At 40.1% G+C, this 26,094-nt stretch overlaps 1 protein-coding gene across 19 annotated transcripts in view; it reads left to right on the top strand.

The window, feature by feature from the left end:
* The window catches only part of PCED1B (PC-esterase domain containing 1B), a 208,748-nt gene that overhangs the window by 12,511 nt on the left and 170,143 nt on the right, over positions 1-26,094 (top strand). For 13 of the 19 annotated variants that reach the window (XR_011566582.1, XR_011566584.1, XR_011566585.1 and 10 more), the window contains exons 2-3: positions 19,413-19,522; positions 21,613-21,685. The gene's annotated coding sequence lies outside the window, so the exon portion shown is untranslated. Of the gene's footprint in view, positions 1-19,412; positions 19,523-21,612; positions 21,686-21,805; positions 21,876-21,908; positions 24,830-26,094 lie in introns of those variants that run through there. The other 6 variants (XM_070789225.1, XM_070789229.1, XM_070789223.1 and 3 more) reach the window with 4 other exon arrangements.

The following is a 26,094-nucleotide window of genomic DNA, read 5'->3' as shown; positions in this document are numbered from 1 at the left end:
CCAACCACTGAACCACCAGTCCGCCCCTCACCCCCATCTGTTCTTTCTATCGCCTGTCTTCACTGACATGGACTGGATAGAATTTTTGTTGTTGATGATGTTGCTTTTAATTTAGTTGAGATAAAATTTGCATAAGCAAAATTCATCATTTTGAACATTCGAAAATATACTGTTGAGTGTTTAACACTGTCTACTTCTAGAATAATTCCATTACTCCCGAAAGGAAGCCCTGGACCCAGTAAGCAGTCACTCCCATTTTCCTTCTCCCAGCCCTTGGCAACCACTAATTTACTTTCTGTCACCATGGATTTGCCTATTCTGAACATTTAACATAAATGGAATCATACAAGATGTGGCCTTTGTGTCTGGCTTCTTTCACTTAGCATACTGTTTTCAAGTTTGGATGAGGTATTATAGCTAAAGGTTATAGAACCAGTTGGGATCATCCCTTTGAAAGTTGTACATAGATGGTTTTCTTGCACTTGAGCTTAAACATTGGCCATCTGCTCCTGCCATTATCAACCTTGAGACTCAAAGTTCTACTTATTCAGAGTCTTCAATTATAAGTGTCAAGTCCCTATGTGATTACAGAAAACCAGCAGGTTCTGAGTTGAGAAGATCTAAGTTCTAGTCCTGGGCAAAAATGCTTTCATCTCTCCATAAAACCTAAGAATCAATTAAGGATATGACAATTAATGATTTCTTAAGTTCCTTTTAACTTCAAAACGTGAATCTGATTTTCTGATCTGCTGTTGCCCAGGCCCCGGGAAGAGAGATGATTAGAACAGAGGTACTAACCAGTTAGAGCCCATCTGGGTTTAGTTCCTTCCTCTGGGTCAGTTATCACTGCAGTGGGTAGACACAAACTCCTCTTTTTCCCCAGTGATATCAGTCTTATTGCTGTTTCAGGAAAAGTAACTGAGAGCAAGTTGCCTATAGTCAAGATATCACTTTAATTTATTAAGTATTCAATCACAAAGGGGCAGATCATTTCTCAAAGGAAAAAAAAAGATGCCTCCTTAATGTCCAACAGGGATGTGGGTGAATAAATGTGCATCCATCCAGCATTGTGCTATATTGTCATTAAAAATAATGTCCTGTGACATAACAAAAAATTACCAAAAATTGTTTTTCCAATTTTTACAAAAGAAAATACACATGTATATGAATTATCTGTATGTATAGAAGATCATCTGAAAGAATATATACTTATAACAGTGGTTTTAAAATTTTCATCTCTTATCTGCATTTTCTATTTCTCTGCAATGCTTTTGGGATAAGAAAAATTACAGTGAGAACTTACCATTGTTTCAAGTTATTTACGATTAAGTCATGTGCATCAGTATTTCTTCTTTGTGACTCTGACTTAATTTTTCAGCAACTCTAGTTTCCCTGGTGGCTCAGACAGTAAAGAATGTGCCTGTAAACAGGACACCTAGGTTCAGTCTTTGGATTGGGAAGATCCACTGGAGGAAGAAATGGCAACCCACTCCAGTATTCTTGCCTGGAGAATCCCATAGACAGAGGAGCCTGGCGGGCTGCAGTCTATGGGGTCGCCAAGAGTTGGACACGACTGAGCGACTAACAGTTCAGTTTCAGAGAGCAAACTCTCTTCTGACTTCTCAGGCAGGAAGTGACTCTGATTTCCCCTGATTTGAGGTACTATAATTGCTGTCCCCTCTTAGCACAGCTGTCATTTATCTGGCAGATATTTCCTGAGCATCTGCTAAGTGCTGGGTGCTGTCTTAATCTGAGAAGTTTAGCAATACATACGAGCTACTGTAGCTCACAGGTCATGTTAGGATTAGGCACATGTAGTCACTTACGTATTTCTTATTGGCCAGTCATTCCCATTCCCGGGTTTGCAGTTCTGCATTGGCAGCTGGGTTTTTTACCACTAGTGCCACCTGGGAAGCCCATTTATAATCTTACTGGTAACTTTATTTCTGCTGAAAGAATAAATTCATTGTTGTGGGGGACCTGAAAAGGTTGCAAAAGGATGATTTTCTCTTTGTCATAATTATGTAACAAGAGAAATAGACTTTTTTTTTTCTTTTTTTTTAATACTCTGAATTCTCAGCCTTAGGAATGAAATAAGCAGATGAAAATTTGCTTTATAAAACTGTCTTAAAGCCATGCATCTAGCATTATGGTTCCTTTTATGTTTTTGTTCATAAATGGTAGGTGCTCTAGTTTTCATTTGCTTATTATTAGCCTGAAGGGATCATATAATTGAATTCTTAAACACTATTATATTTCTTAAAACTGGGGCTGATTTTATTTCTCTGAAAAATATGGATAATTTTTAACAAACTCAGTTTAGAGAACTACATGAAGTGTTCAGAATCCAATTTTATATCTTTTAAAAAACATGATTTCCTGTAGCAGTAATTAATTTATCATACCTTTGTAAAGGTGCTGTATGATTATTCAAGGAACTATCTGATTGGAAACAGTCATTATTTGCTAGTCAACATTTACACAAAATAGAGTAAAATAAAATTGAAAGAATATAATAAACACTCTATTATATAACCAGCAAATACTTATTCAATTATTTTCAGCAAATACAAGGCCCTTTGTGGTGGATGCTCCATGAGTAATAATTGGCTCTGGAACTCTGACCTTTCAGTCTGTGCTAGTGAAAAAAAAAAAATCAAATTTAAATGGAGGAAGACAGAAGGACCTCTGGAAAGATCCAAGGAAGCGGGCTTGATAATAAGACCAAACATTCATTCTCAGTGTCTACCAGGCTTCTCATTTAATTTTACAAAGATCCTGCAAGATGACCAATAACATCCCCATCTTCTAAGGAGGGCAGTAGAGCTTAGCTGGTTTATATAACTTGCCCAAGATTACAAACCAGATCTCTCATCCAAGTTTGTCCCACTCTGATCTCATGCTCAACCATTACCTCTTATACTTCCTGTCAGGGAGTAGAATGGTCAGCCATAATTTAAATTCCTTTCAGCAAATATTGTTAGTTCTGGCCACATTCCCAGACCCATGATATGGTTGGTCTCCTCTAGGAATGTGTAGTGTTATTAGAATAATTATAGGATATAAGACAGTATATAATTCAATTTCAAATTGCGTATAACCAAGAGCTAAAATATTTGCAACAGAAAATATGTACTTTGGGCATTGAAAATTCCAGTACAAACAGAATTTTAGGTCTTACTCGTTTCTTCTAATTTTAAGTCAATCATTTCTTGGTTGACTAAGTAGCTGATTCAACAAACTGAATTGGATGCACACAAAAACATAATTTAGAAGAAATTATTTGAGTGGTCAGGGATGAAAATGATCTCTCAGAATTAAGCAATGATAGTATGAATCCTTGGAGAAGGAAATGGCAACCCACTTCAGTATTCTTGCCAGGGAAATCCCATGGACAGAAGAGCCAGGTGGGCTACAGTCCATGGGGTCACAAGAGTCGAACACAATTTAGTGACTAAACAACAACAATATGAGTCCTTCTGGCTCATTTTGTCCATGGCATTCATAATGGAGAATTATAAGCTAGAAAAGTAGTCTCTTTCCTGGCACATGTAAATGGTCTAAAACATCCTCTAACTGTATGCCAAATGACCTTGTGTAAAAAGGGGTGGGGGAGCAATATGGTGAAATTGAGCATTGAATAAAGACTTGAATCCCTGGGTTCTTGTACCAGAACTTAACATTTATTAACTGTGTGGTCTTCGGGAACTCACCCAGTCTTTCAGATTCTCAGCCCTCCCAGTTGTGAAATGGAAATGCAGTACCCATGTATACTCTATTTGATTTCACAATGTTGATGGAGATGAGACATGTGAAAAGTGCTTTGGGAGCTCTAAAGCTGTAAAAGGGTATTAGAGTGTGTCCTGTTCGTGTGTTCTTCATCCTTATTGCCCTTGTGCCTTGGATGTGATCAGACACAGCACAGATGTTTAACAAATGTTTGTTGAACCTAGTGGAGCCGAAGCTAGGTTTATGTACAGAATAAACAGAGCTGGAGAGGTATCGCACCACAGTGGTGTTTGTACTAATTATGTGGCTCCCCTGAGCCGGGCTGTATCAGAGCACAGCAGGTCCTCATTCGGTCCTCGTCTGGAGAACCTGCTGTTGGCTCAGCCCCGCCTTACTCTCCATGGAACTCTCAGCTGCTGCAGATGGGAACGAGCCACCAGTCTGCATGCCTGGGCCGCCCAAAGCCCCGGGGGACTTGAAGCTGGCAGGTCACGGAGGGCATCCTGGGTGAAGACCTTTAGTTAGGAGAGATGACTGGCAATGTCAGTGACACACTGGAGAGTCCCCAGAGGGGTTCTGAACTATAGGGAAAAGCAAAATTAAAAAAACAGTAATCATCACTCTCTCCAGAGAGCAGTTTTGATGTGCTGCTGCTTGCCTCCTGCATTGTGATAGAAATGCACGGTAGGAGACCAAGGAAGCTTTGTGTAGGAGAGGTGATGTGCAAATCTAAACAAGTTGCTGGAGGATGAGTCTGCTCACTGACATTTCCTCCTTTGGAGAAACAGCTAGATGATGGAAAAACAAGCTAGTGTGGCAGCTGTCCACATTTATCTCAAAGTGGAATTTTTCACTTATTCAATGATATTTATTAGAATTTATGGACATCTGAATTCCCTTTTCTGGGAAGGCACTGAGGACCTTGATTCTATTTTCATAAGCAGAATAACATTGATCTGATGGATATCATATGTGTTTGTTTGCTTGTCAGAGGATGAATTGGCTTGAATGGCATCTGACTCAGTGGACATGAGTTTAAGCAATAGGGAGATGGGAAAGCACAGGGAAGCCAGGTGTGCTGGAGTTCATGGGGTTGCAAAGAGTTGGAAACAACTTACCGACTGAACAACAACAGGGTGTGTCTAGGAGGAAAGCTGAGTAGTGGCTTCTCCGGATAGACTACCTTGATAGTATCAACATACCCCAAGATGTTAGATTCACGCTTGATATTTTTTAATGCCCCAGAGCTAATTTGACATGTGGAGAATGGCTTATAACATAAGCCAAAAGAATACCTATCTATGAATTTAAAGCAAACATCAAGTGGATCAGAACTCTGCCTGTTAGAAAGCTTTGGGAAGCCAAGTTTATAATCACAAACAAATTTGCTGAGTGTGAAATAATAGAGAAGAGTAGTTTGATGAGTTCAGTGTTGAGTGATACCAAATGATTATAGCGTGACAAACCTCTTGCCATAAGAGAGGTATGTCTGTCAACAAGACCACACATTCAGGTTGGCTAGACCCAACACTGTCATCCCTGGGCAGGCTATTAAAGCCATAAATCAGCGAAATCTTCAATTACACAAGAAATACAGCGGCATCATGATGCTGCCCCAATCAGAAAATTACACTTTCTATTCAAGACGATCTCTTCCTCTTTCTTCAACAGTATAATAATAACAGAGTAGCAAAAGCAGAACAGCATTGTAAAGAAGGCAGAGTGGTGACGGTGCAGAAGAGAGGCAGATGGACAGAGAACACAGAACTCTTTTCAGAAAGAGTTCTCAGAAAGCTACAGAGCTACCTGGAAGAAAAAAAAAAAGTCAGTCTCCAGAAATAATCCTGAGAAGCAGACATTTTGCAGAACCTCAGTAAAACATAATGATACATCATGTATATTGAAAGTAAACTGAATAATTACACAAGCAGAAACTGAGGTCTGTCCAACAATTTTGAAGAAAAAAAGTTCCAGCAAAGACAGTTTGAGATAAGAATCGTGTAGCACAGACAGGAGGATTAACAAAACGGGCAAAGTCCCCCAAATCAAAGAACAGACTAGGTCCTGTGTTCCCTTCTAGTCACTAACTGCCCGGTGATAACCACTCTCATGACTTCTGGATTTGTTCTGCCTGTTACGATACATTCAGTTCAGTTCAGTTCAGTTCAGTTCAGTTGCTCAGTCATGTCGTCTCTTTGCAACCCCGTGAATTGCAGCACTCTAGGCCTCCCTGTCCATCACCAACTCCCGGAGTTCACTCAAACTCATGTCCATCGAGTCAGTGATGCCATCCAGCCATCTCATCCTCTGTCGTCCCCTTCTCCTCCTGCCCCCAATCCCTCCCAGCATCAGAGTCTTTTCCAATGAGTCAACTCTTCGCATCAGGTGGCCAAAGTACTGGAGTTTCAGCTTTAGCATCATTCCTTCCAATGAACACCCAGGACTGATCTCCTTTAGGATGGACTGGTTGGATGTCCTTGCAGTCCAAGGGACTCTCAAGAGTCTTCTCCAACACCACAGTTCAAAAGCATCAATTCTTCGGTGCTCAGCTTTCTTCATAGTCCAACTCTCACATCCATACAGGACCACTGGAAAAACCATAGCCTTGACTAGATGGACCTTTGTTGGCAAAATAATAGCTCTGCTTTTGAATATGCTATCTAGGTTGGTCATAACTTTCCTTCCAAGGAGTAAGCATCTTTTAATTTCATGGCTGCAGTCACCATCTGCAGTGATTTTGGAGCCCCCCAAAATAAAGTCAGCCACTGTTTCCACTGTTTCCCCATCTATTTGCCATGAAGTGATGGGACCAGATGCCATGATCTTTGTTTTCTGAATGTTGAGCTTTAAGCCAACTTTTTCACTCTCCACTTTCACTTTCATCAAGAGGCTTTCTAGTTCCTCTTCACTTTCTGCCATAAGGGTGGTGTCATCTGCATATCTGAGGTTATTGATATTTCTCCCGGCAATCTTGATTCCAGCTTGTGTTTCTTCGAGCCCAGCGCTTCTCATGATGTACTCTGCATATAAGTTAAATAAGCAGGGTGACAACGTACAGCCTTGACGTACTCCTTTTCCTATTTGGAACCAGTCTGTTGTTCCATGTCCAGTTCTAACTGTTGCTTCCTGACCTGCATATAAGTTTCTCAAGAGGCAGGTCAGGTGGTCTGGTATTCCCATCTCTTTCAGAATTTTCCACAGTTTATTGTGATCCACACAATCAAAGGCTTTGGCATAGTCAATAAAGCAGAAATAGATGATACATTATATACATGAAATATATACTCTTCTTGTCTGGCTCTTATTGCTCAACTCTGTGCTTGAGGGTTTCATCCATATTTTTGAATGTAGTCATCAATAACCTCACAGCTATATAATATTCCGCTCTGTGACTCAATCACAATTTATTTCCTATTTTAAAAAGCATTGCCTAGTCCAAGGTTATGAAAGTGTTTCCATCTAAAAGGGTATTGCTTTATCTTTCAATTTCTCTCTCCAACCCAATCTTGCTATGGTCTGAATATCTGTATTCTGCCCTGAACTCATATGTTGAAATCTTAATCTCCAAGGTAGTGGTATTAGATGTGGGGCATTGCAGAGATGATTAGATCATAAGGGCAGAACCCTCCTGAATGAGATTAAACTCAGGAGAGACCCTTTTCTGCCAGGTGGGGTCATAGCAATAAGACATCATCCATGAATGAGGAAGCAGACCCTCACCAGATGCCAATTTTTATGGTATTTTTGTTATAGCAACCCAAAAGGTCTAAGACACATCTGGAATTGATTCTTGTGTGTAATGTGAAGTAGAAGTCAATAAACATTTTTTTCCATATGGGTATCCAACTGACCCAGCATGATTTATTGAAAAGACCCTTTTCCCTGCTTAATTTCATGGCCATTTTATCATAAATCATGTGATCATATATGTATGGATCTGTTCTGTTGGACAGTTATCTGTTCTTATACTAGTATCACACAGTTTTGATTATCCGTAGCTTTATAATAATAGTTCCTGCTATAGTGTGAGTCCTTCATATTTGTTCTTCAAGAAAAGCTTGGCTTTTCTTGGCCTTTGCTTTTCCATATGAATTTTAGAATTTATTTGTATTGATTCGTACATTTCTGGGGAAAAAAAATAAGCCTACATCTTGGATTTTGGTTGAGATTGCATGGAAGTATGTAATAATCTGAAGAAAAACTTATATCTTTGTAATACTGAGTCATCCAATCCATAACAAGTCCACTTGTTTAGCTTTCCTTTATTTTTTCTCAATAAAATTTTGTAATTGTTAGTCCTGTACATCTTCAATTAGATTTATTTCTAAGTGTTTGAGTTTGGGGGTACTATTATAAATGTTTTATTTTCTATTTGTTTGTTGCCAGTATATACAAGTAAATATGGCTTATGTCATAGCTCAGTTTGCTAAATAAAATACCATAAACTGGGTGGCTTATGAAAGTGAAATCACTCAGTTGTGTCCGATTCTTTGTGACCTCATAGATTATACAGTCCATGAAATTATCCAGGCTAGAATACTGGAGTGGGTAGCCATTCCCTTCTCCAGGGTTTCCTCCCAACCCAGGGATCTAACCTAGGTCTCCCGCATTGCAGGTGGATTCTTCACCAGCTGAGCCATCAGGGAAGCCCAAGAACACTGGTGTGGGTAGTCTATCCCTTCTCCAGCGGATCTTCCTGACCCAGGAACTGAACCAGGGTCTCCTGCATTGCAGGCATATTCTTTACCCACTGAGCTATAAATTTATAACAAATTTATATGTCACAGTTCTAGAAGCTGAAAAGTGCAAGATCAAGGTACTGGCAGATGTGGTGTCTGGTGAGGGCTACCTTCTTCATACATACACCGTGGCTTTTTTTCTGTGTTCTCATGTGGCAGAAAGGCTCAGGGATTCCTCTGGATACTTTTGTAAGGGCACTAATCCCATTCATGGGGTCAGAGCCCAAAGTCCCCATCTCTGAATACCTTCATCGTTGAAGTTAGGATTTCAAAATACGAATTTTGTAGGGAACACAAACATTCATTCTACAGCAACTAATTTTTGTGTGTTGATTTTCTATCCAGTGTCCTTATATTCTCTTATTGATTCTAAGAATTTACCTATAAATTCTTTAGAAATTTTCTACGTACGTGATCTTATTGTCTAAAAATGACAGTTTCATTTCTTCCTTTTCAGTCTCCATGACTTTTCTTTCTTCCCCTTCCCTTTTGTGGGCTTCCCTTGTGGCTCAGCTGGTAAAAAATCTGCCTGCAATGTGGGAGACCGAGTTTCAGTCCCTGAATTGGGAAGATCCCCTGGAGAAGGGAAACGCTACTCGCTCCAGTGTTCTGGCCTAGAGAATTCTATGGACTGTATAGTCCAAGGGATCGCAGAGTCAGACATGACTGAGCGACTTTCACTTCCACTTGCTTTTTGCTCTGGCTAGACCTCTAGTTATAACCTTATTTGTTGTTTTGTTTTGCTGAGTTGCTAAATTGTGTCTGACTCTTTGTGACCCCATGGATTGTAGCCTGCCAGGCTCCTCTGTCCATGGGATTCTCCAGGCAAGAATACTGCCCGTTTCCTTCTCCAGGGGATCTTCCTGACCCAGGGATTGAATTCTCATCTCCTGCAATGGCAGGCTGACTCTTTACCACTGAACCACCAGGGAAGCCCAGTTACAATGTGGGCATGCTTAACCCAGTCCCAGTATTAAGGACAAGATTTCAGTATTCTACCAGTGAGAATGATGTCTGCTGTGGGTAATTTGTAGATATTCTTTATCACATTAAGGAAGTTCTGTTCTTGGTTGGCTAAAAATTTTCATCACAAGTGATGTTGAATTAATTTATCAAAACCTTTTTCTGCATTCAAGATGATCGTGTGATTTTACTCTTTTTGTGAATGTGGTTAAGTAAGTTTATGATTTTTAAATGTCAAACCTACTTGTAAACCTAGACTAAATAGCACTCAGCGTACTATATCACTGGATTTGATTTCCTAATATTTTGTTAAGAATTTTTCAACAATGTTTAGGAGAAAGGTGGGTTTGCAGTTTTCTCAGAATGCTTATCAGAGTTTTTAAATCAAGTTTATACTTTTTTTTTTTTAAATCTGAGAAGTTTTACTTCTGTTTAAATTATATAAGGGTTATTTTTCCTTAAATTTTCGGAAATTTCATTGATAAGCTCTCTGGGCCTAGATTTTTCTTTGGGGAAAGGTTTTTAAATAATGGGTTCAAATTTTTAAAACATACCCGAAACTAGTCCTATATTTTCTTTCTCTCAGCTTTGGTAAGTTGTGTTTTTTTTAACAAATTTGTCTATATCACCCAAATTGTCAAGTTTTTCTGAATAAAGTTATTTTTAGCATGGTTTTATTGTGCCATCTATAGTGATATCTCCCTTTCATTGCTGTTGTTGCTGATTTTTGTGTTTTTTTTTTTACTTTTCTTGATCAGTCTTGGTTTTATTAAGTTTGGTAATCATTTCAAAACCAATTTTTGAGTTTGTTGATTTTCTGTATTATATATGTTGGATTATTATTTCCTTGATTTGGTTTTTATCTCTATCATTTATTTCCTTAGGTTCGACTGCTACTCTTTTTCTAGTTTCTTGAGATTAATACATAAATAAGTTGGGTTTTTTTCTGTTCCATTATTAATCTGTAGTTCAATTCAAGGTGGTCAGAGAAGATATTCTTAAATATTTCAACATTTTGAAATTGCTGAGACTATTGTTCATTGGAAGGACTGATGCTGAAGCTGAAACTCCAAAACTTTGGCCACCTGATGTGAAGAACTGACTCATTTGAAAAGACCCTGATGCCGGGAAAGATTGAGGGCGGGAGGAGAAGGGGACAACAGAGGATGAGATAGTTGGATGGCATCACCGACTCAACGGACATGGGTTTGGGTGGACTCTGGGAGTTGGTGATGGACAGGGAGGCCTGGAGTGCTGCGGTACATGGGGTTGCAAAGAGATGGACACGACTGAGCGACTGAACTGAACTGATACTATAATACATTGGTTTTAATAAATGTTCCAGGTACACTTGAAATGAATATGAAACGGTCATTAGTAGGCGTAATTTTATGTGCAAAGCAATTAAATCAGGTTTGCTAATTATACTGTTATTATCTTTATATCCTTACTGATTTTTTATTTTTAGCTTATTCTAGCCACTGTTGAGAAAGTTATGCTAATGCTGCCCATTATGATTGTTGATTTGAACATTTTTCCTTTTCATTCTGTCCATTTTGGTTTGATTTATTTTGAAACAATGCTATTGGGTGTATAGAAACTTAGGACTGTAATATCTTCCTATTGGACTGACCTCTCTTTATCTCTGATAATATTTCTTGCTTTAAAGTTCACATTGCCTTATACTGGTAGATTTACATAATTATTTTCATTGTTGTTAGTGTTGCATGATATATTTATCTTTCCTTTTACATTAAAAATTTCTTTGTTAATATATTTAAAGCATACAGTTGGGTTTTTTAAAACCTAGTCTGAAAATCATAGTCTTTTACTTCAAATTTAGTTCAGTTATATTCAGTGTAGTTGCTGGCATAATTGGGTTTCTAGATATTATCTTATTTTCATTTTCTATTAAGCTCTTCTCTTTCATATTCCTTTTTTCCTTGTTTTATGCTTTTTTCCCTCTTTTTTGCCTTTTTTAGATTATTTAAAAATTTTAAATTATTGAATTTTTTTATTCTAATAACTTATAAATAATACATTAGTTTCTTATCCTGATAATAGTTATCCTAGAGATTACAAAACATAGGTTTATTACAGAATTATAAAAATTATTATTTTTACCACTCCTTTGATATTTTTATATCCTTAAACCTTTCAAGCTGTTTAACCTTCCTGCCTTTTCTGTTCTTCTTGTTTTGCATTTTAGTTCTACATAGATTTTACTCTCCAAAAAAATTAAAATTATTGTTTTGCACAGTTAATAGGAATTTATAAATATTCATGTACTTACCCTTTTCAATGTTTTTTTATTCCTTCCAGCATTTTTTTTTCCTGAAAATAGACTTGCAATGCAACCACTATGTGAGTTAAGTATGTTAGTTTAAATATATTTGAGATGGAATTTTGATTACATAATCACCGAAAATAGATTGTAAGTTTGGGTAAGACAACTTTAGTGTCAAGGTCAGGCAATAATACTGATTTTTCAGTAAAGTTCTGAATTTACTCAGTCAAATTCAAATACTTACTGAATAGTGTTTTCCAGTTTTCCAAGAGTGTTAACATTTACCTCTCAGTTGATACTGCTAATAACTTGATTGTGTTGTTGTTCAATCACTAAATCCCTGGATTCGGAAGATCCCATGGAGAAGGGAAAGGCTACCCACTCCAGTATTCTGGCCTGGAGAATTCCATGGACTGTACAGTTCCATAGGGTCGCAAAGAGTTGGACACCACTGAGCAACTTTCACTTTGACTTTTCAGTCACTAAGTTGTGTCAGACTCTTTGCAGCCTTATAGACTGAAGCCTGTCAGGCTTCTCTATCCTCCACAATCTTTCAGAGTTTGCTCAGATTCCTGTCCATTGAGTCGGTGGTGCTATCTAACCATCTCATCCTCTGCCACCCCTTCTTTTGACTTCTCCTTTTGTAACCCGCCAGGCTCCTCTGTCCGCATGATTTTTCAGGCAAGAATATTGGAGTGGATTGCCACGTCCTCCTCCAGGGGATTTTCCTGACCCAAGGATTGAACCCAAGTCTCCTGCATCTCTTACATTGCAGGCAGATTCTTTCCCACTAAGCCATCGGGGAAGCCCCCAATAACTTGATAGATAAGCCCAAAAGACAAAAAAGTGGGGATCATGGGAGGAAAGAGACTCGTTTAGATTTACACACCTTACACTGAACCCAAGTCCCCTGATGCCTGACTGTTTCCCCAGAAGCAGTCAGGTTTCTGACTATTGTATCAACTAGGAATGCCTAAAATAACTCATATGTCTATAAAGAAGAGTATGCCTATGGAAAATACACCCCTCAAAATATACAATTTAAGGACAACTTCTTAAATGAACACCCTCTTCCTTTTTATAGCTCCTTATCTAGATTTTTAAAACTCAAAACACACATAAACATCTGCCTGTAGCAAACATAGTAAGTGTCCTCCCAGTTAGAAGCTCACGTTAAAGCCACGCAGAAGCGAGAAAGGGAAAGTGAGGTGGATTATATTGTTTATTTTAGTCTTTCTGTTTGGTTTTCCTTTCTAGGCACTGGACTGAACTTAGTTTTAAGAACCAGTAATGAGCATTGATTATTGGTATTTTGCTTTTAGAAATAAATAAAAATTATTTATTAGTATTTTGGTTTTAGAAATGTTTAGATAGAAAAATCCGAAGAGTGTTTTGGGAACTTCTCACTGGTAATATCTAGATTTTATTCAGTGGAAAGTCAACAAACACATACCCCAAAGAGCCATTAATAAAATAAACTTCTGGAGTATATAGGGCTCTCCTGCTTTTCCAGCACAAGACAGAACAGGTACTTACTAACACTAACTAACTGAATGAATTAATGAAAATACCTCAGTATATAGCTGCATGGGGGCTTCCTTGGTGGCTCAGACAGTGAAGAATCTGCCTGCAATGCAAGAGACCTGGGTTCGATCCCTAGGTAGAGAAGATCCCCTGGAGGAGGGCATGGCAACCCACTCCAGTATTCTTGCCTGGAGAATTCTATGGACAGAGGAGCCTGGCGGGCTATAGCCCATGGGATCGCAACGAGTCAGACAAGAGTAACTTGTCTGACTTGAGTAACTAACACCTACTTGCTTACTTATCTAGCTGTGTCTCCTCAGTTTACCCAAAGATTCTCTTGGCCCCATTCACAGAGATGGCAGCACCAGCACTGAAACAGCAGTTACTTTCTGTTAAATTTGTAGTAGAGGGAGAAAAGGATGCAGACTCAGAAACCACATTATTATCCATGCTCCAAATGCTGTCCTACTGAGCTTTGTGTCATAGCAGACAGGGTTCCTCTCCTCTCCACGTGAAGCTTGCCCGCTGCCATGCTGTGAGAAGGAAGCATTTGATTTGGAGCAGTGGTTGACACTCTGCCAGACACTTGTGCCTTCTCCCCAGTTCCTACCTCTGAGAATTCCTGCTGTTCACAGTCTCTGCTGTAAAGGACAGGTCTTCATGGCCCTGACCCCACCCCATATCCATCTCGCCCCAATCTGAAGAGACCAGGAGCAGCCTCATGGACAGCCACTCTGAAAATCTGAACCGAATTACAGACATGGCCATCAGTGGCTGTGGGCTCCTGCTCAGAGCTCACGTCCATCTGGACTGAGGTTGGCACCAGTGCATGCCAAAATCAAATACAACCAAAGTTACTTGAAAGCCAAATTATAAACAGTCAGAGGAAGCAAACTCTTTAGAGGGAAGGCATTAGATATGCTAAAAAAAAAAAAAGGGAAAGAGTCAAAAGAGAAAGAGTGAAAAAAATAGAGAATCAGAGACCCACTGACATTCTAGTTCCCAGGTTAGGTTGCTATGACATCCACCTGGACTTTGCTTCCTGCCTCTGGATGTCCATAAGATTGCCAGTTTTATCTTTACAGGTAACTCCTCTTTTTAATTTGAGTTAATTCACGTGAGATTAGATTCCTGGCAACCAACAGCCTCTTGACTGATGGGTTTCCCTTCCCGACCAGCACCCTGCTTTGGTGCAGTCCTTTTCTCTCCTGTGAGGAAAGAACATGACCTGAAAAACTCTCCCATGTCAAATTGTCTTGACTTCTCCAGCAATATCTTCACAAAGCACTGCTGTGAGAGTGCAGCATTAGACACCAAGGAATAATAATTCCCAATACCATTTTGGGCATCAGTTAGAATATATTTTGGAATCTTCCCAGAGCAAGTTCTTTTATCGCAGTAGCTGACCATGCCCTCTGCCTAAAAGAGCTGCTTATCATTATGCAGAAACATTTTTCTATTCCTCTACAACACACACACACACACTCACACACATATGAAACTCTTCTATCAAATTGTTAAGTTCCTGAGAATAGGAAAGGATTATGTCCTCACCATCTTTGCATACTTGGCACCTTAGTATATGAATGTACTTTATGAAGGCTGACCCCTATAGCATTCACTTGGATGGATACTTATCATGTACATAAATTGAACAAATACTCTTTCTCCGCCTCTCTTCAATTTTAGAATGTCAGAACTGACATTCTCAGAAACTTTCCTTTCCCCTTTTGCTACTCTTTCTGGACTTCATGTGAACTTTGCTAGAATGGTTTGAAGAGGATGAGAAAGACAGGAAAGCAGAGTTTACTTAGCCCAGGAAAAGAAGATTTAGAGGTGGCCCAGTCACAGTCACAAGGTCATGATTAATGAGGCCAATATAGGTATTTGAAGGGATTTTCTGAGCCAGCACAACCTCCTGTTCCATCTGTACACTCCCAACATCGGTCCATAAATCCGCAAGGTCTCATCCATTACCTGCCAGTCATAAAGCTGAATTTCCAACGAGGACATTCAGCACATGTTCATCAATGCAAGTGTCAGCACATAAACCCAGCAGCTCTGAAGGAAGGGCTACACTGTGCAATTTTCCACTCCTTCCTTGGAAAAGGGGCCATTCTCACAGGCTTGACCTATAGCCAACGAAGGATTATTAATAGAAACTCTTGAATCCACTGCTATTCATAAATACTCTTTGATGCAAGTTATTTTCGTGCATAAAGGACTGTTTTTCTAGCAATCATTAACATTTCACTTCTCTTTTGCATGTCATTAAAGGCTAGAGTAATATTCAGAACCCTCAAGAAAATCCTATATGGAAATAAAATTATTTTGTGAGCATGTTTGGTTCACTTGCATATTATGTGCCTGTCTTTTCTGGTTCAGTAATATGATTTATTTTGTAAACATGCCAGTTTTTACAGACTGAGTCATTGTTAATGTAGAAGCTGAATCATTCATCCATCAGTTAATACACTTATTTTCCTTTTCTTTCTCTATATGTTTATCATTATATTAGAAAAATATTAGGAATTCTTTCATTGTGGGTACTTCTCCCATTTGGTTGTGTCATTTGGTTCACAAGTAATATGGTAAAGCTATTATAAACTTTGTGATGTTTCATATTTCTATTCATAATATTGAGTCAAAACCTTGAGTCATGTTAAATCCTTCAGTATCTGAAATCAGATGCCTCCCATATGAGAGGTGAACAGAGAGTCTGGAAAGGGTCAGATAGAAAGGAAACTTCTTCTGACCATGAGAAAGGCCAATCAGACTTTGAAGTCTAGTAGTAGATCTATAGGAATTTACTTTTAAAGTTATTTGATCATCTTGTTTCAATAAGAATCTAGTTTATCCCATTTTAGAATATAATCACCCAGGATATTAAGTTCATTTTAATGTAATAACTTGTTAGGTACATCTCATTATTTGTTCCAGATATCTTCAAGGAAAAGAAATGTAGAGTACAATAAACAATATTACATAGAGCCAGACTGTGATTTTAGGGAGGGAAAGCATTAACTGAGAAGAGAACTGAATGCTAGTCATTAAGGTATTGCCAATGAGTTGAATGGTTCTGCTATTTAATTTGGTTTTATTCTGCCTCAGTTTCCCCTTCAGTAAAATGAGATTCTTCCTCTGACTGAAATCTCACTCTAAGGCTCATTAACCTTTTTTCTATTATTTCTCGTGTGACACTTAACGTCCCAATTACGATGCATTTAACAATTTACTATTCGGTAGCTATCTTGTATTAAATGCAATAATTATTATTGGTTGCCATAATATTTCCTTTTCTTACTTTATCATTGGAGAAAACTGAATTAAAAAGTTTATTATGAATTGTTTCTAAAAACACTCAGAGAAATAATTTATTATAGACAATAGCTCCTATCTAAGCCACTATGCTCGGAGAAGGCAATGGCACCCCACTACAGTACTCTTGCATGGAAAATCCCATGAGTGGAGTAGCCTGGTAGGCTGCAGTTCATGGGGTTGCGAAGAGTCGGACATGACTGAGCGACTTCACTTTCACTTTTCACTTTCATGCATTGGAGAAGGAAATGGCAACCCACTCCAGTGTTCTTGCCTGGAGAAGCCCAGGGACGGGGGAGCCTGGTGGGCTGCCATCTGTGGGGTTGCACAGAGTCGGACACTACTGAAGTGACTTACCTTACCTTACCTAAGCCACTATGCTATTGACTTTCTGGTAATTCCCAAGAAATTTTAATTGCTCTTGCCAAATTATCTTTTGGCAAGATACAGGTATTATAGACTCATAGCCTACCTGCTTACTAAAACACATGATCTATCAAAATTGTATCTTAACATCATTAGCTTTTAAATGCTAAAAATCATTTCAGTGCTTGGAAAAGTCTGATGAGCATATTTCCATGTGGAGATTTTCAGATAGAATGTATCAGACAATGTGAGTAGAACAGAGAGCTTTTGACATGTTTTGCCTTTTTTTTTTTTTTTTGGTGCAGTTTCACATGTCTTTATTGTCATAATAATAATCATCAATGGAAGGAAAATAGATCATTTGACCATTTCCCCTCCCTCTCCTCCCAATTCTGCATTGAAAAAATTCCAATCAAATGAGTGGTGATGTCAGAAGGAGAGTCTAGATTTCCTTTCAGAACCAACATGTAGTGGGCTAAACCATAAAATCGCCATTGATGGTCAGAAATGATTGACCACTGGCAGTTTCATATGGCTTAAGTCAAGGAGCTTTGAGTTTGCATTCCAGCCCTGAGAGTCACGTGCATATCAGCTCAGGGCAGTTACTCAACGTCTGAGTCTTGGTTTGTGAATTAGGAATAACACCGACTTTGGAAGGTTGATGCAAAACTTAGCAATGTATAGAAACACTATCTGGTGAGAATAAATGTTCAAGAAATAGTTAATGGTACAATATTATAATCAATATAAGTAACTTAGGGAGTTTCTTCCCTGGCCCTTTAGTAATTTCTGCATAATGGCAAAGGTGATAGTCGCTATGGTAGAGAGAAATGGAAAATGTTTACTAGACACAATTTTGAAAGCCCCAATAGCTTTAAAAGGCCTTCCATTGCCATCCTGTATGCGTTGGTATGTCCTAGTAAGGTCACAGATAAAGTCAGCTAAATGGGAAATGTACTGAAGCAAATCAAGAACAGAGTTTAAAAAAAAAAAAAAAAATCAAAACACTGAGCAAACATTCTTAACTTTTGGCAGAGGAACTGGACTGCCCAAATCCCCATGACTCTTAGGGTTATTAATAGTGACTCGTTTTGCCATATTTGGGGTAGTTATATACTTATTTATCATGCAGCATGTGTGAGGCTCTGAAGGCTTGATGGCCTTCTGAAAAATGTGTTACTCTGGAACAAGGAGGATGCCATGTTGTCGTCCGTGTCACACCTACCAGGCTGCACTCGTTACACGCTGAGGACCAGCCGGGCCCTGCAGCGGTGCCTGGAACGCGGCTCCATCTGCTCGGCCAGAGCCGTGATGAAGTCACCAGTTACGCAACAGTAGTAATTTGCAGCTATTTATGACCATTTTAATAGCTAAAGTCTAGATTAGAAGGCTGTGTTTACATGCTGTGCAGCAGAATGGTTCCATGAATCATTCCTGCAGTAACTTTTGGTCAAACCAATCAACCAAGTAATGAAAAGCCAACCAGTTGATCCTGAGGCTGAGATGAACGGTCTCCAAACTCGTTTCCACTTACTTGATGCTCCTTGAATCTGAGGCTAAACAGACTCTGAGAAATGTTCACATGTTGAAGTTTGGGGAAGTCATTCTGCCTTACCCATGATTTAATTTAAACTAGAGGCTAACCAAAATAGCTTGTTTGTAGCCTATCAAATGTTCACTGCACATGGACTTTAATTATTAAGGAAAAGGGCACATTGGCCAAAGGTAAAGAATGTCCATGTTAGAAATTAAGGCCTAATGCCCTCCATCCTGGGATGCAGTTCTGGTCTTCCTTCCCTGATAGGACTGCCTTCCCAGGAGCCAAGGCCATACTGACTCATTGTGTACATGCTGGTCTGTTCTTTTTTTTTAAAACTTGAAAAAAATGTAACCCCGACTTGTTTAACGTTCTTTGTTCTGACAAGATAAAAAACTGTGCGGGAAACCTTGCTTTTCTGGAGCAGTTTTTTTTTCCAGAGTAATCTGGGAAGCTGACTTCTGGGCTAGTTTGGTTCAAATAAAACTCTTTTCTATTCTTGATTATTTTAGTTGACAACTTCCCTCCCTGTCCATGCACACAGCCTCCTCTCCGCTGCCCTCCCAGCAAACTAGGGCCCTGCAAACCCTACCCCTTCAAAATATTCAGAACCCTAAGACATAAAGTGAGTCAGCAGGGTTTTGGAAACTCCTGAAGAGCATCTGTAAACAAACTGTACTTCAGAAAATGTCTATTTTGGGCATGTGTTTATTTTTTCATTGTCATTGCTCTATTATGTGACTTCAATTAGTGACCCTGACAGCTCATTTGCATCAAGATCAGTAAAACACTCATTTGTCTGTTTCCACTGACTAGAGGTTTTAGTTAATTATCACTTCCTGACAGCAGGAAGGTCAGGCTATTTCCTTTTGTTTCAGGTGGCAGTTAATCCCCTCATTAAGAGTGATGGAAAATGAATAATTAAACTTTTGCCATTTTCTTATTTCAGGTAATGAGAGGCCCTGAGATCCCAGAGGTACCATTCAAGAAGCCTGGGATGTGTTGAGGACTCTGCTTCCTGCAGACACCTGAGTTTCTCTCCTCTGGTTTTATGGTAAAGTAAGTTAAGCTAAGGTTCTTCCCCTAAATGAAAATAACTTTGCCACTCACTAACTGTGTGACTTGGGGAAAGGCAGCTCACCTTTGGACATGAAAGTTTTTCTCATTGTAAAAGGGAGAGAATAATGTCCAATTTAGACAACTATTGGGAGAATTAAATGCATGAATGAAAGATAAAAACAAGAAGGCCTGCCATAGGATAAGAGTTCAATCAATGTGAATGAATTAGAGAACTTACCTGGTGGTCCAGTGGTTAGGACTCCCTGCTTTTGCCACCAAGGGCCTAGGTTCAATCCCTGGTCAGGGAACTAAGATCCTGCATGCTGTGGTGTGGCAAAAAAATAAATAAATAACAATGTGAATGAATTATGTTATGACTTTCATTATCACCCTGAGTAAATCACCTTCTGAATGTTGTGGTTATCAGGCCTCCATCAAACCTTTCCTTGCAGAGACCTTGCTCACACCTGGGTCAAAAGTTTACTTTGACCCACTGGGGCAAGAATTAGGTTAAATTGCCTTAGGCTCAGGAGAAAAAACCCAGGTCTTAGGGAATTCAACTTTTACCCATCCCCTTCTAATCACACCAGAAGAATAGGAGAGAGAGGGAAGGAGACGAGGGTAAAAAAACAGAAGGACACTGTACTCAGGACTCAGAAGATTGCACCTGGTGAGAGCAGGTGCCTCTGGCCCTTCTGGGTGTTCTTCATCTCATTGGAAGTTGGCTCACCCTTGGGCCTCCTAGTCCTGTTCTGTTGAGACTGGTCAGGGGACTGACTACCTTTGTACTTTGAGTCCTCTCTCACCCAACCATGCTTTAGGGGGCCTATAAGCTTTTAAGTGCTGACTAAAAGTAGACTCAGCCCTGCGAAGGAGATCATGGCCCCATGAGGAACACTTTCGAGACTACTGAGCTAATTTCTCTTGCTGTGCCAGGCAGTGGACTATACAAGGTAAGGATAGTGCCCTCCAAGATGCAGAGTTCTGGGGAAGCTCCATAGAGAAAAGGGGATCTCCACTGGGTTTTGAAAAACTGATAGGATTCAAATGCCAGAACAAAAAGAGGGAAGATGGTCCAAATCAGTAAAGAAAATGAGCAAAGTGGGAAGGGTCTGGGATGTGCCTGGAACTGGGAATCTTCCCAGGGACAGGACCATGGATTGTGTAAGGGAGTAATGGTAGCTGGGGTGCTCAGACAGACATGAACCAGTGAGAATGGATTCCAGGGTTGAGTCAAATCTTTAGACTTTATCCTACAGTCAGGATAAAGACATTGGAGTGTGGAAGCAAAGTGTGTTGTGATGTGTGTGTGCAATGGGCGGAGCTAAGCTTGGTGGGAGGAGCCTGGGGTCTGGGGTAACTATGACCTGGGAATGAAAAAGAAAAAAGATACACGGGGATGCTAATATGATTATATGCAAAGCTGATGGAGACCACTGCTCAACACTGAATTTAAAAACTGGTTTTGTCAATCATTATTGCTGTTTTAGTTGCTAAGTCATGTCTGACTTTTTAACAACCCCATGGGCTGTAGCCCACCAGTCTCCTCTGTCCATGGGATTTCCCAGGCAAGAATACCGGAGTGGGTTGCCGTTGTCCAGGGGATCTTCCCCACCCAAGGGTCTAACCCTGTCTCCTGCACTGGCTGGCACATTCTTTTATCACTAAGCCATGAGGGAAGCCCAATTTTGTCATGCTTTAGTCAAATTTATCATTTAGTAAATCCTGTTTGGGTTTGTGTAGGAAGAACATTTTTCTCCTTTAAAAAAGGTTCTCATAAGAAGCAGCTCTAAAACTGCTTCCAGAGGAATAAAGGTCATAAAGGAAAAGTGAGCGGAGTGATTGAAAGAGCGACCAAGTACAGGTGTCTTGAAAGAACGCACTGTGAGTTGCGGCTTTAATGAGACAAGTACAATCTCATAGTCATTTCATTCCCTCACCAATGTTGGGAAATACTCCCCATGTCGTCCCTTAAAGAGTAGAAAAACATCTTAACAATGATACAGTTAGCAAGTTTTAGAATTTTTAACTGAAAAACTTAGAAAATTAAACCTGGATGAGAACTTAGATAACCTTTCATTCTTTTACAGACGGAGAGACAGAACCAGAGGGCAACCCACCAGGAAAGCCACTGAGCTGTGTGCACCAAGCCCATCACTCAAGGTAACTGCTTTGCCGCGTGGTCTGCTTTGCTGCCTCAATCCCGAAAGACCATTTTATTGCTGATCGGAAGAGTTGGTGCTTTCCATTTTCTCTTTCTAAAGTCAAGAACTCTTTTTTCAGATAAATTCCTCACATTTCTCCTTACTGCATACTTTTTTCCTGTTCATGGAATTAAGTCTTTCATTGCGAGGTAAGCCTTGTGTTGAACATACCTTGACTTATGGAGGCGTTACATAGTGGGATGGAAAGTGGAATCGTATGGGAAACTGTCTTGGCCAGCTCTCTCAACTGGTGTTTGCGGTCAGGCAAGGTGACAAAGCATCAGCAAAATACTGGCCCTGAACTCACCTGTGTCCACGCTGATTGTCATCCCAGTTCCTTGGAGGGAAGCATGGAACTGCCTGCCAGGGAGTCACATGAATCAATCACTGCCGCCTCCCCTCTGTGTGAGTCTCTAGCGGGAGGGAGATGGGGGCCTAAGATGATTCTAGTACCAATTCCAACGTGGGATGGGGTTTCCCATGTGTGCATGTGTGTGTGTGTGCTAAGTTGCTTCAGTCATGTCCAGCCCTTTTCAACCCTATGGACTGTAACTAGCTAGGCTCCTCTATCCATGGGATTCTCCAGGCAAGAATACTAGAGTGGATGCCATGCCCTCCTCCAGGGGATCTTCCCAACCCAGGGATCGAACCCACATCTCTTAAGTCTACTGCATTGGCAGGCAGGTTCTTTACCACAAGTGCCACCTAGGAAGCCCATACCACCAGGCAATTCTCAGTCACCCTCTGGAGGTCCTACAACTCAATTCTGACACTATTTCCCTGGAGATAGCATCAGACCCCACAGCTAAGGGCTCAGTCCTACAAGACTGCCACCCCCCACCTCCCACTCATCTTCTCCAGATGCCAGTTACAGGTCCAGGTTGTCAGCTGGGCTTCTGAAGCGTCAGCTGTAGATTGAGATTCCAACTACCCTCTCCTTGGATTCGATAAATTTGCTTGCATTCGATTAATTTGCTTGGATTCGATTAATTTGCTTGCATTCGATTAATTTGCTTGGATTCGATTAATTTGCTAAAGTGGCTTACAGAACTCTGAGACACACTTTACTGGCTAGATCACCAGTTTATTATAAAAGGATATAACTCAGGAAAAGCCCAGTGGAAGAAATGCTTAGGGCAAGATATGGAGAAAGAGCGCAGACCTTCTGTGCCCTCTCCGAGGCTACTACTACTCTCCTCTCTCCTCTACACGCTCACCCATCTGGAAGCTCTTCAAGCCCCCTACTATTTTTATATGAGTAGGCTTTTATATCATGGAGGCTTCCTCACATAACAAGATCAGTGATTAACTCCACTTCCAGCCCTGCTTCCCTCTCTAGAGAAGTGGTGGGGTGGGCTGAAAATCCAAAGCTTCTACGCATGGCTTGCTCTTTCTGGTGACCAGTCTCCATTCAGGAGCCACCCAGAGTCACCTCATTAGAAATAAAGATGCCCCTAGTGTGCCTGTCACTTATGAATTTACAAGGGTTTTAGGAGCCCTGTGTCAGGGATAGGGAAAAAAGCCAAGTATGTATTTCCTATTATAAATCACAATATCACTGGGCCCCTCCTCTGACCTCACAGAAATCTTGGTTTCCTACAGGGTACCCATCAGCCTCAAAATTCCTCATTCTCCACCTTTCTTAACATGCTTCTCTCTGTATGTTAACAACCACAATGAGTAGCCAGTGTCCTGGCCTGACCTCAGGCACAGGAAGTCCTGGTCACCAGAAGTTAAGCTTAATTAATAGAAACTCAAACAGCTGTATTTTACTAAAGTGTTTTATTTAAGTGTACATAGGGCAAGAGCATGTGTATTCAAGAATCTTTGAAAGGCTATAATTTTTAGCACAACCCAGTGAAGTACCCAAGTGGTGTGTTTTCATGAGTGTGTTGCTCCATTAAACACAGGCCAGTAATGAGATCTCTCTGGATGTCTGGCTTGATGGTATTTCCATCCAAAAATTGGATCAAATAAAAATATAATGATAGGTGGTAGGTTTCTTAAGCCAAATTCGGTTTTTCACATGTTATAAATATTAGCTTTTTCTGTAAACTTTAACATTTTCAGAATTAGCTAGAATTTTGAATCTTTTTCTTTTATGATCATCTTAAATTTTTATTTTTTTGCTCATCAGATCATTATTATTCGGTATTATCGTGTTTCTGTTCTGGGAGTTTCCTGTCAGACCATAAATGGTGAGGCTAGTTGGGTCTTCTAATTCCAGGTATTCATCTCACTTCCTCTTTCTTTCTGTGTTTCTTAACCTATGGATTCTTCAGCTAACTTTGGAATCATCTGGTGGTGACTTAAACATTGAGCCTGGAAAAGGTTGAGTTGATTCTTTGTTCAGTCCTTCACAGGATGTGTTGGATGCCAGCTGTATGCCAGGAATGTGCTATGGAAATCATAGCACTTAGTGAATAAAAAAATAGCCCTGCCTTCATGAAGTTTACATTCCAGTTGGGCAGACAAGCAGTTATCAAATGATCATACAATAAGTATAAAAATAGTAACACATGGGATAAAGGAAAAAAATTACAGGTAAGTCAAGACCTAATTTCCAATGGTTACAATTTTATTAGTTAGGATGCTCTCTTTGGGAATCTATTTAAACTATTTTTTTAAAAAACTAAAATTGATGAAAACCAAAACAAATGTAAACCTTACAAACACATTTTCATTATACTGTAATGGCCATTTTTCATTTTCTGCCCAGCACTTCTTTCTATTTCTTATGGTAACAAAGCCCACTGCAGCTCTCAGAAATGGTGATGTGATCCAAAAGAGGACAATTTGAATCCTTCTCCAGGATTTGCTGCTGGGAAGACTTTCTCCTTGTTGATCTCAGAGGGGAGGGGATGTGAGTTTGAGATGCTGTTTTCCATGCTCATTCCTCTTCTCCCCTCAAGTTCTCCACTGGCACCTCTAAACTTGAACAGAGTGAAGCCAGCCTGCAGAGAGAGGCAAAGACAAGAGAATCTCAGTGCGGGTTCCTGGCTTTGGATCAGTCTTCATGGATTTTTCCATGGTTCAGACACAGACTGTAAATTCCTATTTCCAGCTTTAGTGAATTTGACTCCATTGCTGCCAGTTGCTAATGGTGAGTCCACATTAACAGAAAGCAAGCACTTCATGCTGTCAAATTGTCTTAAGGTGGCTGGGCTGCCTGGGCGTATCTTCCAATGAATCCATTGAAGTTCTGATTTCCTTCCTTAATCTCCTTAAAGCAACTTTTCTGTACACAATGTCCACAAATTCTGTGTCTGAGGTCAGTGGGAGGAAGGGGATGCCATCAGTCTTGATGATCAAGTCTTCATTGTTGATTCATATTCGCGAGAGATTCCTGAAGTTCTGATGGGTGAATGCCCATGCCAGATGTCAAAGGAGTTACCATATTGCATCATGTGAAGAGGCTGGGGTTCTTTTTTTAACTTTTTGTTTTGTACTGGGATATAGCTAATTAATAATGACCAATGTTGTGCTAGTTTCCTGTGAACAGGAAAGGGACTCAGCCATTCATATACATGTGTCCATTCTCCCTCAGATTCCCCTCCCATCCAGGCTGCTGTGTGACATTGAGCAAAGTTCCGTATGCTGTACAGTAGTCCATTTTACGTGTAGCAGTGTGTACATGTCCATCCCAAACTTCCTAACTATCCCTTTCCATCCCCGACCTTCTGCCTGGAGGCTGGGGATCTTCGTGGAGTCCAAGTCTTGTTCATCTCCATGGAACATTGCCTGCTTTTCTGGGACAGTCTATGGGACAGGATTGCAAATATTCTGCTCTAGGAGGAAGGGGGTTGTTCTCTCTTCTTCCCAAAGGGATATAGGGGGAACTGATAGCTGGCCTTTAGGGTCCCAATTTCAGAAGATATATTGGGGGCAGACTCCCTGAGGTTTTGACCATTTTCCCAGAAGAAAGAGAGGGTGCAATGGATCCAGTTAGAGCACCAGGGACAGGCGCGGCATGGCCCCTGACTTCAGCTTGGCAGAGAGACCAGGTTCCAGCAGGGGGCAGCAGTGACAGCAGAGGCCTCTTCCTCCAGTGAGGGTAGCTCAGGGATTTCGGCTTAGTCATTGGAGTCAGCAGCCTGGGGTCAGCATCCCACACATTAGCTGGTACCTCATGGATGTGTTCAGACACAGTGTCTCCTAAAAGAGGAAACTGGTAGAAGAATGTGTTTTCACTCCTCAAAACTCATTTACATGCAGGTGACAATGTTCTGCCAGTTACAAGCTACGTGTCCTCACAAAAGACATTTGAACTCTCTAAACCTCATCTTCCTCATATGTAAATAGGAATAAAAATAATAATTACCTTACTGGATTGTTGGAAGTTAAAATGCAAATATGAGAGAATGAAGT

Source organism: Bos indicus, chromosome 5 (genome assembly GCF_029378745.1).
Source record: "Bos indicus isolate NIAB-ARS_2022 breed Sahiwal x Tharparkar chromosome 5, NIAB-ARS_B.indTharparkar_mat_pri_1.0, whole genome shotgun sequence".
In the NCBI taxonomy this organism is placed as follows: domain Eukaryota; kingdom Metazoa; phylum Chordata; class Mammalia; order Artiodactyla; family Bovidae; genus Bos; species Bos indicus.
Note: the sequence above shows the minus strand (reverse complement) of the source record. Positions and strands in the feature narration are given on the sequence as shown.